Below are 19,447 nucleotides of genomic sequence, written 5' to 3'. Positions count from 1 at the left end.
GTTTTTCAAAACAAAAATGTTTTCAAAACATCGGTAACATAGATGTTTTCAAAACATCGGTAACATCGATGTTTGGCTGGGCATCATCGATGTTTTTCCGTTTCTAAAAGCCTATTCACACAGGCTGCGTTTCTGCAACAGCGAGAAAGTAGTGGACTTATCGTCCGGATTACTGACCGATACTGGTAGTGCAAATACAAATTCTGGAGTACCAAAAAAGGTGGCATGCGTGGTACCAAAAACAGTAACTTGAGTTCTGGTTCTCCAGCTAACACATGTACATATTTGTTTCACGGCTCGCCCTAGACCTCTCATCAATGGATTTACGGCTTATATCTGTTACAAAATCTAAGTTGCAGATTTGAAGGTTAAACAATTTAAATTTACTTATGCATAGGACATATTTGTACAAGTGTACGAAGCAGAAAAAAAAAAAATAGTTCAGGGGAAATGGAAAATACCATTAAAGAACCATCCTCAGCTCCCTCCACATCCTATTCCGCCCCATAAAACAAGCCTCCTCCTTTCTTCTTTCCCATCAGAATACAAGAGGCTTACTTAGTAAGCTGACTAAATTGTACTCGGATAGCTTTTACTTTCCATATAATATTATTGTATGTACAGAAACCTGGTTATTATAATTTTATATTATACATTATAAATTTTATTTAACAAAAAAGGAAAAATGTTGGTATTTCATGAGAACAAAAATAATAATAATTATAGACATTGATACAAATTAAAACATATTAAAATATAAATATTCAATTAATGCATGCATAGACGGTAAAATTATCTAAAATAATGGGTAAAATATTAAAGCGAAGGGCTTTAAGGCTCTTATTTGGTAACAAATAAAAATGAATAAAAATATTGATTTTTGAAAAGAAACTAATCAGGACATTTCGTCAAAAATGTAAAATGGCAACGAAAATTGATTTTATAAAAATGCAAATAAGTTAGAAAATTTTATATTTTGTTTTTTCTTTAGATTAGATTTTGCTACTCATTTTTTTGACGGCCCTGGACCGGCTCCTTTTTTATGCGTTAACATTCACCGACGACCCAGTCCTTATTTGTGTTAAATTATAAATTTATTGTAGCTAGTGGTGCCGGTGGAGAAGATGGACAGAAATATGAAACAAGAAAGAAAAGCTAACTTCGGGCGGAGCCGAAGTTTAAATACCCTTGCAGAATATTCTGTAAATTATATTCTCCAAAATTATTCATATGATGCATTCTTAATACTCATAAAAAATCCCAACTTCCTAACTTTAAAAACACCAAAGTTATGGCATTTCCAATCGTTCAGTTATATAGCAGCTATAGGATATAGTCGGCCGATCCTTATGAAATTTGGTAGGTCAAATTGATTGACCAAAAATAAAACCCATCGAAAATCCCAGCTTTTAAACTTTACAAACACCAAAGTTAGGGCATTTCCGATCAATCAGTTGTATGACAGCTATAGGATATAGTCGACCGATCCCGGCCGTTCCGACTTATAAACTGCGTGCAAAGGAAAGAAGGGTGTGTGCAAAGTTTCAGTTCGATATCTTTAAAACTGAGAGACTAGTTTGCGTAGAAACAGACAGACGGACAGACGGACATGGCTATATCAACTCAGCAGGTGATCCTGATCAAGAATATATATACTTAAAAGGGTCGGAGATTTCTCCTTCACTGCGTTGCACACTTTTGACCAAAATTATAATACCCTCTGCAAGGGTATAAAAATAAGTAATAGTAATAAAAGCTATCCAAATTTGTTGTATATACATATGTAGGTATATGTTATTTTATGTGCACATATCATTATATATCATTATATCATATCATATCATTTTGATCAAAAGAGTGCAAGGAGACATCTCCGACCCTATCGCGTCCTGTGTTGATATATGCATGTCCGTCTGTCCGTCTGTCTGTTTCTACGCAAACTAGTCTCTCGGTTTTAAAGATATCGAATTAAAACTTTGCACACATCATCCTTTTCTTTGCACTCAGTATATAAGTCGGAACGGCCGGGATTGGCCGACTATATCCTATAGCCATAACTTTGGTGTTTGCAAAGTTAGGAAGTTGGAATTTTTTATGAGTATTAAGAATGCATCATATGAATAATTTTGGAGAATATAATTTACAGAATATTCTGCAAGGGTATATCAACTTCGGCTCTGCCCGAAGTTAGCTTTCCTTTCTTGTTAAATATTATTTTCTTTAGGCCTAGTACTCCGATCGACGAAATCTGTTTTTTCACCGGATCTCAGATCGACGAAAAAAATACCATAAAATAGCGTACGTTGCCAGTCAGCTGAAATTAACTTTGTATGACATTTGTCAGTCCCTAGGGAAAAGAGTAAATAATTTAATCTTTTGAAGTATCTGTTGTCAAAAAAGGAATACAAAAGGGTCGGAAAAACATACAAAAATCACCTGCAAGAACCTATCTATGACCTTGGCATTACCAAATAATTATCAGTAAATTAAAAAAAAGAAACTCTTAAATTTAAATTGTATTGTTTCTTAATTTATTTGTAAATTGGCAGACTCGTCTCGCCAAGGTTTTTGAGAATATTATTTAAGTGCTCTTTTCTGCAGATAATTTTTTGTAATTTAAACTGTTTGTCAACAAATCCAGCTGAATGAGTGTATTACCCTAGCTGTCTTACACGCACTGTTTTGATGGACTCTCAAAAATGCTGACACACTGGAAAAATACAAGTTTTGTCGATGACGAACTCGATTTTCGATCTTAGTATTAGGCTTGACAAATCAAACAACATTGGCCTTGCAGGTGGAACTGGTTCTGAAGTCCTGCTGGCTCATGGAAGATCGAGCTAGTTTAAAATTTCGGAAAACTGTCTTAGAAGTTCAAATGACGGAATTGGAAAAAGGCATTGGAAAGCAAATCAGAGAAGTGAGGATTTGCAGAGGGCACCCAAAGTGTAATGGGACGAGATCCTGAGCTATTTTTATTGGAAGGTTAGCGCAAAGAGTGGTTTTGGATCGTTGTTAGCACCACGAAATCAAACGGCTGTCCGAATTTCAAGATGAACGGGAACTGCACGATCAAAAGCTGCGGGCTAAAGACGATGAGAAGCTTGTGAGGCCAATTGAACGCCAACATCTCGGATCATAACCTAATTGGGTCAATAAAAAGTAACATCAGAGACGTAATTTCGTAATTAATTTGTCCTTCGTGGATTACAAACAGACAGGAGAGCAACGAGGCCGAAAGGGTTCTAGTCAGTCGTTGGTCTCACACATCCGGTACTAAGAAGCATTCCAGAACTCACAAGATACCACGTTCACAAAGAGAGTGTATTCCAGGATCACTACGAGACGTCCGAGGAAGAGACCGGGAGTGCAGATAAATTCCTGGTGTTTCGTAACATAGTGTGCTAAAAATGCGGATTGCTCCAAAATCCCAGGGGATAAAAACGAATGTGGAGCACGACGCAACCGGAAAAATCTCGCTCCTGACCCAAAAGAAACACCTAAGTTCCTCCGATAATCTAAGAAATAGAATAATAGATAATTAAAAATGTTTAAGAAATCATTAAAAAAATAATCATTTAAACAAATCAGATAGGTTAAAGGCGCACGTGGCTAGTTATGTTAAGGAGCGAGAGAACGAATAACTGCAAGCAGGGGAGATATTATTTAGAAAAAGGCAAATCGTACATTTTTGCAAGGGTAGCCAGGGCAAGAAAATGAAAAGAATTTCACAGCTCAGCTTTAGAGCGGCAGCTATGACAGAGAATATAGCGTTCGCTCAAGTTGGTATAGAAATTCAAAAGGGGCCAAGTCTACTAGATGCGGAGGCTTCGATGAGTTTTCTTGTAGACGGTTGCATGTGTTTTGTGGAGCAACTGAAGCTGGGAGTACTAAAGGTCAAGTCAACAGCTAAAAAATCTATACCTAAATATAGACTTTTAGAGAAAATTCGTATTAGCTTCGAAAGTTTATGGCGTAGTTGAAGATGAATTTCACGTTACGAGCGTACCCCTAGAGCCTTACATACCGTTGAAAGTGAGGAAAGCACAGTTGGAGTTGGTCAAAGAAAAATCTCTCATCCTGGTAAATGTCCATGGGATAACCAAGGCACTCTTGTTTAAAAAAAGGATATTTTTAGATGCCATGAAGCTCAATAAGGTCACTCCTAAGGTTGCTTACTCATTCTGAGCCGTGTAGATGAAACCATCTACATCAGCAGCGTAGATTTGAGGTATGCCTTTTGGCGAATTCTGCTGTATTCGAGAAGCATGGGGTTCCCGGCATTTACTATTCCAGGGAGGCCGCTATATGAGTTTCGACGGATGCCAATTGGGTTTACAGACTTAACGTCTCTGTTTAGCAACTCGACAGATACTTTCAAAGGTAGTCGAAAGCCTATGGAACGCCAATCTCATAATCGGACAACAAAAATACAATGTTTGCTTTAAAGTTCTTGTGCGAATTCCAGCACCAAAGAACGTAAGGCATTCGAAAACCTTCAGGGGGTTACCGGACTAATATAGGTAAAAGGGAATGTTTGGATGTGCCGGCAGCATTGTCAATACTGTCTAAAATCCAAAACCAAATTTGAATGGAAACATGATGCAGAAAAAGCATTTGTAAGTTCTCGTATATCCACATTTTTAGATTCTTTGTTCAATGTTACGATAGTCATGTGGGAATTGGAATGGCTTTTCCAAAAGTACGTTGCATTTAATAGCCCTACTATTTTTGATCACATAAATTAATTTATTATTTTCTTAATTCTTATTTTAAAATTATTATTGTTGTTATAATTAATATGCAAAAATGAACATACAAAAGGGCGCGACTACGTTACTTCACGGCGTTGAACCCTCTAGCCACAGGATGTGTGATGTATTTTAGTTAAGCGGGTAGGTTCAATTATACACTTACTATTTTTAAAATCAGGCGCATGTCCGAAACAAAACGTTGGTATATCGGGATAGGTGTGTTTCCCGGACTAGTCAATTACCCATTTCTGGATTCTTCTAGGTTTCTTTTTAAAGTTTAATATTGGCCTCCTTCCCCCAATCTTAACATTAGGTTTACCTTGAGTCTTCTCATTAAATTTTAATTTTTTGATTTTCTTTTCACCTTGTAAAGTCAAAAAAAATTATCGAAACAGTAACAACTTTTATTTTACACCAAGCATTTAGGGATATTTCAAATAATAAATATTTAATTTAAAATGGTAACTATAAGTAGTTTTGAAGTTAATTGTGGACTAATTAAAATTGTAAAAACATCTGTTAACTACATTTTTATCAATGGTTAAAAAGTAACTAGACAGAAAAATGCGGAATCAATGAAAACTCTAAATAATTTTCTGTCGCATTTAGAGTAGCAACATGTTGATTTCGAATTTACATTTCCTCTCAAATGAAAAAATATTGTTGCAGCTCAGTTAAAAAGTATTCCATATTCGGAGCCGAATATACTCTGAATATATTATAATTACAATGAAGATTTATTATTGTGATTCTAACAATTTAAATTACCGTGTTGTAATTAATAACATATATTTTTTCTTATTTACGGAGGAAAATATAATTTAAAAGACTGCACATTGAGTTTTCCTCAACCCAAATTTCTAATAATATTGCAATATATTTCACAAGGCGCCGAGTCAACAAAAAAGTTGCAGGCCGCCAGCAGTGGTTGCCCAAATCAGCATCAGCATCTTGGCCGAACGATTTAGTGTCGAGTCGCAGTCTTATTTTGAATTGAATTGTAGTTTACTTTTAGTTTCTAAACAGGGCTCAAACTGCCCAAACGGGCTATCAATAAATGAATTAAAAATGTAACAAACTTACATTTGTTATAATTATGCACCAATATTATTAAATAAACAACATAAAAACACCAAAGTTATGGCATTTCCAATCGTTCAGTTATATGGCAGTTATTGGATATAGTCGGCCGATCGTTATGAAATTTGGTAGATCGGATTGATTGGCCAAAAATAAAACCCATAAAACCAATCCCAACTTACTAACTTTACAAACACCAAAGTTATGGCATTTCCGATCATTCATTTATATGGCAGCTATAGGATATAGTCGGCCGATCCCGGCCATTCCGACTTATATACTGCGTGCAAAGGAAAGAAGGGTGTGTACAAAGTTTCAATTCGATATCTTTAAAACTGAGAGACTAGTTTGCGTAGGAACAGACAGACGGACAGGGCTATATCAACTCAGGAGGTGATCCTGATCAAGAATATATATACTTTTTAGGGTCGGAGATGTCTCCTTCACTGCGTTGCACACTTTTGACCAAAATTATAATACCCTCTGCAAGGGTATAAAAAACAAGAAAGGAAGCCAGGACAAGTCGCAGTTTATATACCTCTGCAGCTGTTACAAAAATTAAATATTGTATATTTTGATTTCAATGAAGATAGGACGATTTTCGGTCGTTCCTATGTGAACTATATAATATAGTCGACCGATTTTTATAAAATTTACGGGTATATGATAAAAAACAACGAAATTTTATTTCCCGATCTGTTGATTTCCGACTTTTATTCCTGCAGACGGACATGACTAGATCGACTCGCCTGGTGATGAAGAATATTTACTTTATATATTATAGCTAAATAAAAAAATATTTATAAAGATATGAATTTTCTTTAATGTCAATTTAAAATTTTTTTTGGCAATTCTATTATTCAATTCTATTATTCAATCTGTAATTTTTCATATTATTTACTATTCTGCTAACCGGTTTATACGTATGCATTGTTTCAGCTGTTGATTGGGTGTTATTTTTTATGGGCGAGTTTTCCAGAATGGCTGGGGGAAGGCAAAATGTGCAAAAGAATTCACTGTTTCAGTTTTGCCACAATATAACTTTGGTTTTAGATAAGTTTTAGGCTGTCATGAACTTTTGAATTGTTAAAGCTCGTTGCCTTCCTAGACATGAGTGCGAAGTAGAAAAATTACCTTTGAAGCAGATTGCATTTGATTTTGAGGTCAATTGCAAGGCATTTTGGAAAGCCATACAATTTTGGAAAGGCATTTTAAAGGTAAATCAAAGGATTTAAAAATCTTAAAATGGATAAAGTGCCGGAAAAAAAATAGTCAATGTGAAAGTTTATGCGTTTAAAGTTGGCTGGAAGGAAATAAGATAGTAGGTAATTGGTTATTTGGTTTTATTTTGGTTTTATTGGGATTTCGATAAAGTTTGGTAAAGGGTGACCCCCTCCTAGCTCAGTGTGCTTAGGGTTTCGTTAGGATGGCTTTGGATTTTTTTTATAACCCAGTTTTGGGATAGTACAGGGAAAAATGGCAAATGACTTTGCGTAGGCCAGGGATATAAATCGGTAGCTGTCAAACGTCTAAGCCGAGTGCACACTGTACAAACTTTTAAATTTGATTTATTTGGTTTCTGGTTGGTTTTTTATTTTTCATATCGGTTTTAAACTTAAATGAGTGGTCGTGTTCCGTGACTTACACGCATTGTACGATTATTTATTATCTATTTAGCGGCTTCAGCTCAAACGGGAAAATCATTCAGATCTGCTGTAACGTCCAGATGTGATGAATGCAGCGGCATTTCAGACGAGAACGCGCTGCTTATTATTACTTACCCAACAAGATGAGTCACGTGCAGAGACCTGGTCGAAGGTTTAGGTGTGCCCGTCCAGAAGTACGTAGTGGAAACGGCACTAGCTGCAGGCAGCGAACTTTGGAGTTGACTTCCGACAGGCGTTCGGGTTGGCTTCAACGGTAAACGTCATACCGATCCCGAAAGCGTGAAGAGGACTGTAATGACCTGCAAATTCCCAAATAAGTACAAACCAACTGCACGCAATTATTAGATTACACAAATAATATTTATTCTTTCTCCGGTGCGGTCCGCACTGTACAAGTGTATGTAAGAGAATGACTCAATGAATGTCAGCATGTTCTCCGCTGTCAGCAACGCTCGCAGTGACAGGCTGCCACATCCCTCCAATTTTTTTCAGCTTCAGCTTCAAGTTCTGCTGCACATCTGAAGGCTGCTCCACGGAGATATCGGGAATCGCTTCTGCTGGCGGTAGCGGTGGTGGCTGAGTTACAAGTGAGGCACCATTTCCTTGTTCGCTGCCATCCAACTGTTGAGAAGATTCGATGTCCAAACGTCTTTGACTTTCAAAGTGAACGGTCGTGTTTTTTTTCTGCGCTTCGAATTTTGTATTTTGTTTTCGTTTATTCCCATCGGTGGGTTTTATAAAAACAACATTAAATTTTCTTTCGGTTATTTAAACATAAATTTAAACTCCGTTCGCTTCGCGAGTGCTCTTTGTATTGATACTAATAAATTGTTTTAGTTTTTCGTAATTCTTATCTGTGTTTTCTATCCTATTTATATCCACGCTGTTTCTCTTTTGTGCATGCACTTTAACTTATTTACGCTCCCGCTCTCTTGCTCTCTTTGCTTTTGAAAGTTCTAAGCGTGCAGTTTCTGCGCTCTTGCGGTACTTATAACTGCTCGCTTATAAATTTCAATTTCGCTTTCTTGGTACAGTGGTAAATAAATAAAATGAATAATAAAAACGTAGTCTGCTTCTGCAAAAAATGCAGCCTCGTAATCAGGGCTGACCAGTCTAATATGACTTGCTGGCTGTGTGAAAATATGGTGCACACCAAGTGCGCCGGTTTTACTGGCCGGACAAGTAATGACCTTTCAAAGGGGCCCAATTTGCAGTTTTGTTGTGACGCTTGTGTCGAGGTTGCGAACGAGATGAAATCGTTCATGCGCCAAACTAAAGGCGGCCTGATGGGACTGATTAGCTGTTTCGGAGTGGCTAGAGATAGTTTTCGCCGAGCTGATGATCTCCTATCTGCGCTGGACTCGCAGTTTAATAGTCGTAAGCTATTAGAAGAGTCCCCTAAGCGCAAAAAGGCCGCTGGTGGTAAGGAGCAAAAGGGGAACACCCCGCAACCGAAATCAAAAGAACAACAGAGCATTCCGGCGGATCAGCAGCTGATTTCAGCAAACCCTCAAATGTTGCTAAGATCAGCAGCTAAAAAAGATTCGGTATCCGAACAATCCGTTACAGAATGCATGCAACCAGGGACTTCTAAGAATTCCGATTTGTCCGTAGTGGTTTCACAATTAGTGGATCCACCTATCTCTCAGAATGTAGTATCACCACCACAAGGGACTACTGAGTCCGGACAACCGGCTCAAGTTGGTTCTGCAGAAACAATGTCTGCTCCACCAAAATCCCTTTTAGTGGTTCCACTAAAGAAACAAATTTTCGTTTCTCGGCTTTCCCCTGATCAAACATCTTCTGATGTATTGTCTTATATACAAGACAAAACTAAAGCCGATTGTAATAGTGTAAAGGTGGAAAAGTTTAAGTTTTCTTATGCTAGAGACATTTCATCTTTCAAGATAACTGTCCCTAACGAGCTTTTTGAAGCCATATGCTCGGGCGACTTTTGGCCGGATAATATGGTTGTAAAAGAGTTCGAGGCCAATAAAGTCCCTGTCTCTCTCTTCAGTTTCTCCCACTTCCCCAACTATATCCTGAACTCCCGGAATCTTGTCTCTAATTGTGCGATTAAATATAAGCTCGGATGGTGGCGAGCCCGTAGTACCATGGGGAGTGACATTGTACATTAATATGAATTTTTGAATCTCCTGTTTATAACTTTTATCATTCACATGTGCTATTTTTAACCGCTTTACTAATGACCTGTTCATATTTTCTACCTCGCCATTAGCTTGAGGCCAATATGGAGGGGTTGTAATGAGGTCAATTCCATTCGTCTCACAATATTTTTTAAACTGATTTTACAAATTTTACTTCTATGTACCTAGAATAGTAATCAATAAGGACTAGCAAGTGCTCATTATTTGGCAACGGTCCCAACAAATCAGTGGCTACCCATACCCATGGGCTACTCGGAAATGCATGACGTCTCATTGGGACTGGATTATCTGGTAAAGATACCAATATACAGTCACGACAATCCTTGACAAATTTTTCTGCATCCCTGTCAATTTTTGGCCACCATACTTTTGATCTCAGTCGCCTTTTCATTGCTGCTTCTCCAGGGTGTCCCTCATGAGCTAGTGTTAAAACTCTCTGTCGTAGTTGTTGGGGGATGATCAGACGGCTTCCTCTTAGTAGAATACTACCAATACTCGACAGCTCCAGGCGAAACGGATAATATGGGCTAGTTGTTGCAGAATTCCAGCAGTCATTGTCCAGGCATGTTATGGCATCTAGTACTTCCTCGTCTCTTGTACTCATTTCGGAAATCTCGGATATATTTAAAGATGTCGGAGTAGAAATTGAAATCATATGGAATATGTTTTCCTCTCCACCCCAATCAAATGATTTAGTACTTGAAATGTCACATAAGCGTGAGATCGAGTCAGCAATATTTTCCTTCCCAGACTTATATATTACCTGGAAACGGTATGCCTGTAGACGTAATAACCACCTCTCAATTCTAGCTGGAGGCTTAGAAGTTGGTTTAAAAATCGCTTCCAATGGCTTATGGTCAGTTACCAACTCGAATTCCAGACCAGCAACATAGTAATGAAATTTCTCCACGCTCCATACCAATGCCAAACTTTCCTTTTCTGTTTGCGAATATCGTTTCTCAACATCAGAAAGGCTCTTACTTGCAAACGATATGATAAATGGATTATTTTCGACATCAAACTGTATTAAGACCGCTCCCAGCGCTACAGGACTGGCATCAGCTATTACACGAGTTTTTAATTTCACGTTAAAATATGCCAACTCCGAAACTCGTGAAACTCCAATTTTTAATTTGTCGAATGCTTGCTGTTCTTTTTGGTTCCACAGAAATTTCTCATCCGCTTTGAGTAACTTTCTCAACGGTTCTGTTGTATCTGCCAAATCTGGCAAGAACTTTCCCACGTACGTGACCAGGCCTAAGAAACTACGAAGTTCCTCTTTGTTCTTTGGTGGTCTGAATGCCGTAATTACTTCTATTTTCTCTGGATCAGCAGAAATGCCTGTGTCAGATAATATATGCCCAAGGAACTTAAGTCGCTGTGTTTTCCATACGCATTTATCTTTGTTTAGAAATATATTGTTTTCCTTGAAAATAACTTTTACCATCTCTAACATTTTGTCGTGTTCCTCCAATGAACTCCCAAAGACAATTACATCATCTATATAATTTAATGCATTCGGGCATTTCGCTAATCGTTCCTCCAGCAGTTTTTGAAATATCTCAGGTGCTGAGTTAACACCGCAGAGTAGACGCTTGTATCTATACAGTCCTTGTGGTGTTATAAATGTAGTAATTTCTCGGCTATTTGGATGCAATTCCAATTGTTGATACGCACTCTTCAAATCCAGTCGAGAAAAATACTTAGCGTCCTTAAGTTTCGTTAAAAACGATTCGAATGTTGGTAATGGGTAATTTTCCCGTTGAATTGCTTTATTCGCTTGACGCATATCAATGCATAGCCTTATATTCCCATCACCTTTGAATGCAATAACTATTGGAGAAATCCATTCACTTGGTCCGTGTACTGGCTCTATTATATCCTGAGCTAAAGCCGATTCTAGCTCTCCTTTTACCTTGTCTTCAATGGCGACTGGGATGCGTCGCATTGGTTGTTTCACGGGCCTCACATGTGGATCAATTGACAGACGAATAGATACATTATTCCACTTTGGAAAAGGTTCTAGCTTTTCGACTCTATTTATAGATATGCCCAGTCGCAACACGTTGAGTTTTATGGCTGTTTCGCGACCAAGCAGCGATTGCCTACCTTTTTTTATTACATAAAAGGTTGCAATAGACTCAGCATTCCCTCCAACTGCAATCGGTGCTTCAAACACACATGAAATCTGTAACAACTGATCCGCAGCATATGCCCGAAATTGATTTGTCGACTCAGTTCGCAGATTTAATATAGCAGCGCCTTTTTCTTGTAGATAGTTCGAATCATCTTGACTTAATAAGTTATACTTGGACCCGGAATCGATGACCATGCTAATTGGTAAGCCACCAACTCGGCAAGAAATGACTTCGCCCATGTCACAATCATTCGCAACTCGAAAACAGTGATTGTGAAATTGTTGACCACCACTCACTGCTCGGACCGGTGCTTCATCTACATAGCGCCGCTTTGTACCTCCTCGATGATTTCCGCCGGATCTCTTCACAGTAGTCCGACATCTCTTAGCAAAGTGCCCGACTTTGGAACATCTGTTACATTCCGCATTTTTCGCTGGACAGAGCAAACTATTTGAATCATGATCATTTCGGCCACATCTGCCGCACTCTACTTTGGTGTTTTTCCATCTAGCCGTGCGCGATGCAATCATATTGACCATAGAGCCTGAGCATTCATTTGATGACATTGATTGCGTCTGCTTGCTCACCTGTTCCTCAATTAGACAAGCAGATATGACTCCCTCCAAGGACTGTTCAGTTGACAGCAACTTTTTCTTCAGCTCAGCCGGTGCCCAAGGATCAATTAATTTATCCTTGAGACAGGTCTCTTCTATTTTTGTTTTGGAAGTACCAAAATTACACTTCCTCACCTGCTGACGCAATCGCATAAGGAACTCGGTGAAACATTCTCCATCCCGCGGTGTCATGCCACGGTACAAACGTCGCTCAAATACCGAATTGCGTATCGGCGAAAAATATTCGTTTAATTTTTTTACCAAAGGTGTGAAGACATCGTTCTGCTCCTCCGGAATATAAGGGACCATCGCTCCTGGCAAGTTGTAAACAATAGACTGAAGTTGTGACCCTCCCAAATGCAGAAGTTTATTGCGCTTTTTAAGAGTTAAGCTGATCTCTTCGCTGTCCGCATATATGTTGAATGCGCGCAACCAGACCTCCCATTCGGAGCGCCAGAGTGATTTGTCTATGCTATTGCATAGGAATGGCTTAAGGGGGTCTTCTAGTCTAGAAATTTGAGAAAATCGAAAAATTTTTTTTTTCATAATTCGATAGTTTGGATGATCAAAAATATCTCCCTAAAAGGATTTTTCAAAACTCAAATTATTTTGAAAGCTATAGCCGTTTTAGTGACGTGGCAACTAGACCAGTTGAGGGAACGACTGGACCTTTAAACGCGTTTTTCTCGGAACTACTTTTTTTGATGCGGTCGCCACTCTAACTCAAGTTCTAATCAGTCGATTTACTTGAAATTTGGCATGAATATTCTTTAAATATATCGCTATCGCATGAACCAACAAAAAATAAAAATTTTAAATTTATAATATTTTTAAAAATTCGACAAAGTGGAAAAATTAGTGAAAAAATCGACTTTTTTCTTTGACTAGCCGCCATTTCATGAAAAAAAAAGATATTTTCTTTTTGGTGGTTCATGCCATAGCGACATTCGTACTCATTAAGAATCTATCATTGTTTTATTTTTCAGATAACTACAAGCATAGATATCATGGCGACGCGGACACGGCCTCTTTTTTTTCCCCTCTTCTTTAAGAAGGAATAACTCAATGAAAACTAATTTTGTTTTTTTGCAAATTTATTTTATGTACTCCTTTAAGTTTAATAAACAAATAATAAAAAAACGGATACTAAAAATATCTATTGCTTTTTTTTTATTAATTGTTAAAAAAAGGTCGATATTCGAGCCTCTAGACTAGAAGACCCCCTTAAGTTCGGCCATTACTTTCTTTTCTTTTTTTTTTTTTTTACGATTTACAATGTAACTTTGCGATTCACAATGTAACTTTGCGACCACGCTACTTTGACAAATTTGACAAAACAACTTTAGCGTGACCAACTATTACAAATGCGTAATAACTTTTTTTTTTTGTATTTTCCTGGCTGTATCGAAACGGCCTCCATTAGGCTACATTTAAGTGGCCACTCTTTTTTTTTTTTTTTTTTTTTTTATCTCATTTTCTTATTTCCTTAGGCTTTATTAAAACTGCCACAATTAGGCTACATTTAAGTGGCCACTATTCTTATTTTCGTAGGCTGTATTAAAACTGCCACAATAAGGCTACATTTAAGTGGCCACAATTCTTATTTTCTTAGGCTGTATTAAAACTGCCACAATAAGGCTACATTTAAGTAACCCACACTTTTTTTTTTTTAGTATTTCTTAGGCTATATTAACGTGGCCTTTTTTTCTGTTCGGTTTTTTCTCTCGTCGCCAATGTAATGACCTGCAAATTCCCAAATAAGTATAAACCAACTGCACGCAATTATTAGATTACACGAATAATATTTATTCTTTCTCCGGTGCGGTCCGCACTGTACAAGTGTATGTAAGAGAATGACTCAATGAATGTCAGCATGTTCTCCGCTGTCAGCAACGCTCGCAGTGACAGGCTGCCACAAGGACCTTTTTCGTCCACGCTAGGCAGATGGAGCACTACGCCGAGCACGAGGACGACGACGAAGAGAAGGCGTATCCCGTATCCTGGACGCTATCCGAGCCCGAGAATCGAGAGCTGGAGAAGATAAAGGAAGAGTTCCTAACCTTTGAGAGGGATGGGCTAGGTACCATTAGCCTGAAGAAGCACACCACAGAATTAATGGACGAAGTCAAGGTTTTTAAGGATCGACCCGTAGCCGATCCCTCCAACAAAGTAGAAGGTGGTCGTGGACAAAATCGACAAGATGCTAACGCTCTTAGTCATCGAGAAGACTATAAGGCCTAGAAAAGAAGATTCTGCTTAGATGGACATTAGCTCATTGGCGTGACAATCAAAGATACTTACCCGTTGCCCAGCATAGACGAAGTCCTGTCCAGAATTAATCAGACGCACTACATCGCCATCGCGGATGGGAAGTTCGCATTCTGCCAGATAGAGTTGGACACGAAGAGCTAAGAGTACACGGCATTTACGGTACCTTATCGGCCTAATGCCTAAAAGGAGCATGGTTAGCTATATGTTCCAGAAAATCGAAGTTTTGCTTTAAATTGAAGTCAAATTAAAAGGCTTCCAGGCCAAGGTATAGAAGAACCTCGACAACTCGTACGAGCGAAGTCGCCAGCAATACGGCCAAATTTCGGACATCACTTGTTCTTAAGCGGCGCCAGCTTCAAGTAGGCGAGAAAACTGAAGTCCTTGTCCGATAATGAGATTTCAGGAATGGGAACGACCGATAAATTTAAAAGGGATCCATTCCAAGGTACAGAAGAACCTAGAATACGAGCGAAGTCGCCAAGAAGATAGAACGTTCCTTCCGAAGGCTCAACGACTTCAAAAATGTCTTCAACACTAAGTTTCCCCTTGAAGTTCCTCAAAGCTTGAATGGAGGATCTGCAAGGTCGTCGGATAGGAGTGTATCACTACAAGGTGTAACCTGAAAGGACGCACACTTCCCGGCAAGTGTGAGCTTCGTGTGGTGGAACATTTGGAACTGCACAAGAGGATTTCAGCAAGCTACTATTCAAATGCTCCCAATGATTTCGTCGAGTGGCCTGTGTTGATGTTAAGAAAGTAGGTGATCGGTTATTTTGTTTTTTTGGGCTTTTTTTGGCTATCTACCTATTTAAGCTAGGCCCGGTTCTCTATGGGGTTTTCTAGGCCTTGGATTTGTTATAACAAAATAAAAAAGTAAGAGTGATTATGAGATTATTGATAAAGTGATTCGAAATTGGTTTGGAATTTTTTCCAATTCCGTCGTTAAAAAAACTTACTTCGCCCTAACCTGTCAGTTCGTTGGGATTATCTTCGTCAAGTAGCAGCACCCAAGAGTAGCAGCACCCAAGAGCAGCAGCAGCCATTACCAGTAGCTTAGGGGCGGGTGCAATTACGATGAGTCCGTTTCGGGACTCTGCAAGAGAATTGTTAAAGAAAGATAAAATTTTAAAATAAATAATGTTTTAAATATATGATATTTAATATCTGTTGTTAACTGCGAAAAATGGTTGCCTAAGGGACTTACCTTTGAGGTAGATGAACCGGTCGTAGTAGCTCCGGCCATTGACAATGAATGGTGCCCCCAAGAATCCACTGGGGCTCCATAAAATGGGTGTGTGTCCATCTACATGTCACAATTTAGTCCAATATTTACCTTTGTTGTTGTTTGTTTACATTTGATGCCGTTAGAGATGGTTAAGTTGCACTTAATATGCGAGACGTCGATTTCCATCGATATCTAGTGTTGGGAAGTGTTGGAACATTGGGGGTACCCTGCCTTGAGCATCTAGCTAGCCGGTTCTGTCCCAAAGCAAAATTTAAGAACTTTCATAACAGAGCGATTTTTTTTCATATATAAAATAACAGTTCTCAAACAAAAAAACCTTAAAACCAAAAAAAAATTGTAATTCTTTTAGATTTTTAATGCTAAAAATAGTTAAAATCCAAATTTTTCATATTAATTTATATAAATACTTATGTAATATTTATTAATTTAAAGTTATTTATTCATGTATTTATGAATGTATTCGTCCCAGGTTCGTTATAATTGGGAGAAGGTTACAAATCAAAGGCTATGTCCAAAAAGTGGATACAAATCAGCCAGCTCCCAGCTCACCATATACTCTTTTGTTGATTGGGAATTCAAAAATGCATCAGATTCGAAAAACAAGCAAAACCCCTTTGCTAGCCCTTGATACACAGCCGTTGTAAGAATAAAATGGAATTACTGTTTTAATTAAATTAAAATCGGACATCTTTATCATATAGCTCAAATAGGAAAATCAAAAAATTAAAATAAATAAAAATGAAAAACAATGTATTTGGCTGTATTTCTATTTATTAAAATATTCCTTTGAGATATGGTAATTATTTACTATATCAGAATTACACTTTTATATATCATATACTGTGGCTCACAGCTTATTTCGTGCAGACGTAAACTTTAAACTCAAAATCATATATCTGACAAACTATATAGACTATGAACATAATTTAAATGCAGTTATATTTGGTAGTATTTTGGCATTTATTAAGGCACTTCATTATTATACCCTTGCAGAGAGTATTATAATTTCAGTCAAAAGTTTGCAACGCAGTGAAGGAGACATTTCCGACCCTATAAAGTATATATATTCTTGATCAGCATCACCAGGAGAGTCGATCTAGCCATGTCTGTCCGTCCGTCCGTTTCTACGCAAACTAGTCCCTCAGTTTCAAAGCTATCCGCTTAGAACTTTCCCAAAAATTGAAATTCTGTTCAAGGTCGCCGCCAAACATTTTGAACCAAAAAGGTTAAATTTTGACTCGTCTGCAGATAACAAAGCAAAATCAAAAAAATAATGTTTTTTCCTTGTCCCTAATACGGAGCTTTAAATCATGTTATGGCTTAGGCCTGTATGGCAGCTTCTGCTGAGGCAACCTCGTTTTTATCGATGGGATCAAGGTGAAGGCTTGCCTTGTCTAGAAAATGATCTTAAAAAGGTCCTCTAGGAAGAATGGACCAAGATTCCAAAGGAGACCACAGAAAAGATGGTTTCTTCGATGCAAACTCGATTAAAGGATGACTGAATTTTGAATACCCTTCCCAAGTTTTTTATTAAGCATATTTTAGGAATCAATCTTAAATTTTTTAAATATTATAAGCAATTTTGCTTTTATTTACGGCAACAAACTTTTCTGAAGAAACAACTTTTTGCAATTGGTATTTACTTTGTGAAAACTTGATCCCACAATTTGTAATTATTATCGTAATTATTTCATGGAAAAAGGTAATACTTTATTTATATAAAACAAGAAAGGAAAGCCAACTTCGGGCGGAGCCGAAGTTGAAATACCCTTGCAGAATATTCTGTAAATTATATTCTCCAAAATTGTTCATATGATGCATTCTTAACAGTCATAAAAAATCCAACCTTCCTAACTTTAAAAACACCAAAGTTATGGCATTTCCAATCGTTCAGTTATATGGCAGCTATAGGATATAGTCGGCCAATCCATATGAAATTTGATAAGTCGGATTGATTGGCCAAAAAAAAACACATCGACTCTCTTGGTGATGCTGATCAAGAATATATATACTTTATAGGGTCGAAAATGTCTCCTTCACTGCGTTGCAAACTTTTGACTGAAATTATAATAAGGGTATAACAACCGATACTTTTGTGGCATTCCTGATATTTACTAACCCAGAACAAAACATCATTTAGAAGTAACATTCTTTCGAACTGTAATTTTTTCTGTCCGGTAAATCCAGTCTGTCATTTTGCGTGCTTATCGAGCAGCGTTTTGCTTTCAAGCAACTTTTAATTAGAGATTAAAGTTTCTTATCAGGCGTTAACTGCAATTCATGAACGAACATTCATATAAACATATTTCATAAATGTTCGGAAAACACATTAACATTTGAGTAAATTTGATTACAAAATACTTTCTTATATTTGCGTGCCTAGTAGAATACTTTTTAAGGAACATGAACATTTGTAAATTTCTGCGGTATTAGCTTTACGACTATTATATATATATATATTACGACTATTATAGCAAAATTATTACTACCATTTAACGTATCACTAAATTCATGTCTTTCAGCTATTGTGAAAGTATGTGAGAACTAATGAAAATTATCCTTTAAAGTATAGTATTAAATGTTCAATGACTGACTCGTTGGCCTTGGTGCAAGCCGCGTTTGTATCAGTTGGGATTAGAATGCAAATAGAAGCTGCTAGGTAAAAGTAAAAATTGTTGTGGCTAATTCAATCGTATTGACACAGCACAATATAAAATGCGAAATAATATTACAGAAAACTGAGAGAAAAGAACTGATAAACATTTTGTTTATGGTAAAAGTATTTTAATTTCTTTAAGTTTTATTACACATTTAATTAAAGTAGACATCCTGAACAAAGAAAAATTCAAATTTATCAACATTAAAAGTAAATTTATTTACGTACATACTTATGTACATGCGGCTCCTTTTATCAATACAAAAATTGGCAAATACTCTAGATTTTATTGCCGCCATAAGCAGGAAAAAATCACTTTTAAAACATAACCTTAGTAGAAATAAAATATATTTATATTTCATATACAAGTAATGAGAAACATTCCTTTCATATTTGACATATATTTATATTTGGGTTACTAACATTGTATTTGAATTATCTTTCTATGTGGCAAAATTAAGGTAAGGATTTACGTTTCCTACATTATATTCAAAAAAATTAATGACGATTTCCTTCTCTCTCTATCTCCCTCGCTCTATCCCTTGCGGTCTTCCTGATTGACTGTTTATACTGACTAGATGCCTATATTCATATGTACATATGTATGAATGTTGTTCTGAAGGGAATATAAATTCTTTCGATTTTTAGGAATGTTGATATGCATTTTAATCCGCTGAGATTACTACGTCCAGTTTGATTTGTCTAAAAAACAATATGTGTAATATGTACATATTTATGCCCAAAAGCGGAACTAGCATCATAGAATTATTCATTATTTATTATGATAATAACATCCTACCATGATAATGTAAATAAATCTGTGCACTTCAATATACATATGTATGTATGTATG

The 19,447-nt window shown here is 37.1% G+C and overlaps 1 long non-coding RNA gene across 2 annotated transcripts; it reads right to left on the bottom strand.

Annotated features, from left to right (window-relative positions):
• Positions 1-6,700: 6,700 nt before the first annotated feature.
• LOC108039316 lies at positions 6,701-8,234 on the bottom strand. 2 transcript variants are annotated; one of them, XR_001769008.2, is made up of 3 exons: positions 7,852-8,234; positions 7,616-7,800; positions 6,701-7,547 (listed from the first exon to the last, which is right to left on the bottom strand). It is a non-coding gene; the product is annotated as an uncharacterized LOC108039316 (long non-coding RNA). The 2 variants fall into 2 exon arrangements; XR_001769009.2 differs by having other exon boundaries at positions 6,701-7,544.
• Positions 8,235-19,447: the final 11,213 nt, after the last annotated feature.

Source organism: Drosophila rhopaloa, unplaced genomic scaffold (genome assembly GCF_018152115.1).
Source record: "Drosophila rhopaloa isolate 14029-0021.01 unplaced genomic scaffold, ASM1815211v1 contig_203, whole genome shotgun sequence".
NCBI lineage: Eukaryota > Metazoa > Arthropoda > Insecta > Diptera > Drosophilidae > Drosophila > Drosophila rhopaloa.
The sequence above is the reverse complement of the archived record's forward strand: the minus strand, read 5'-3'. Positions and strand labels throughout refer to the sequence as shown.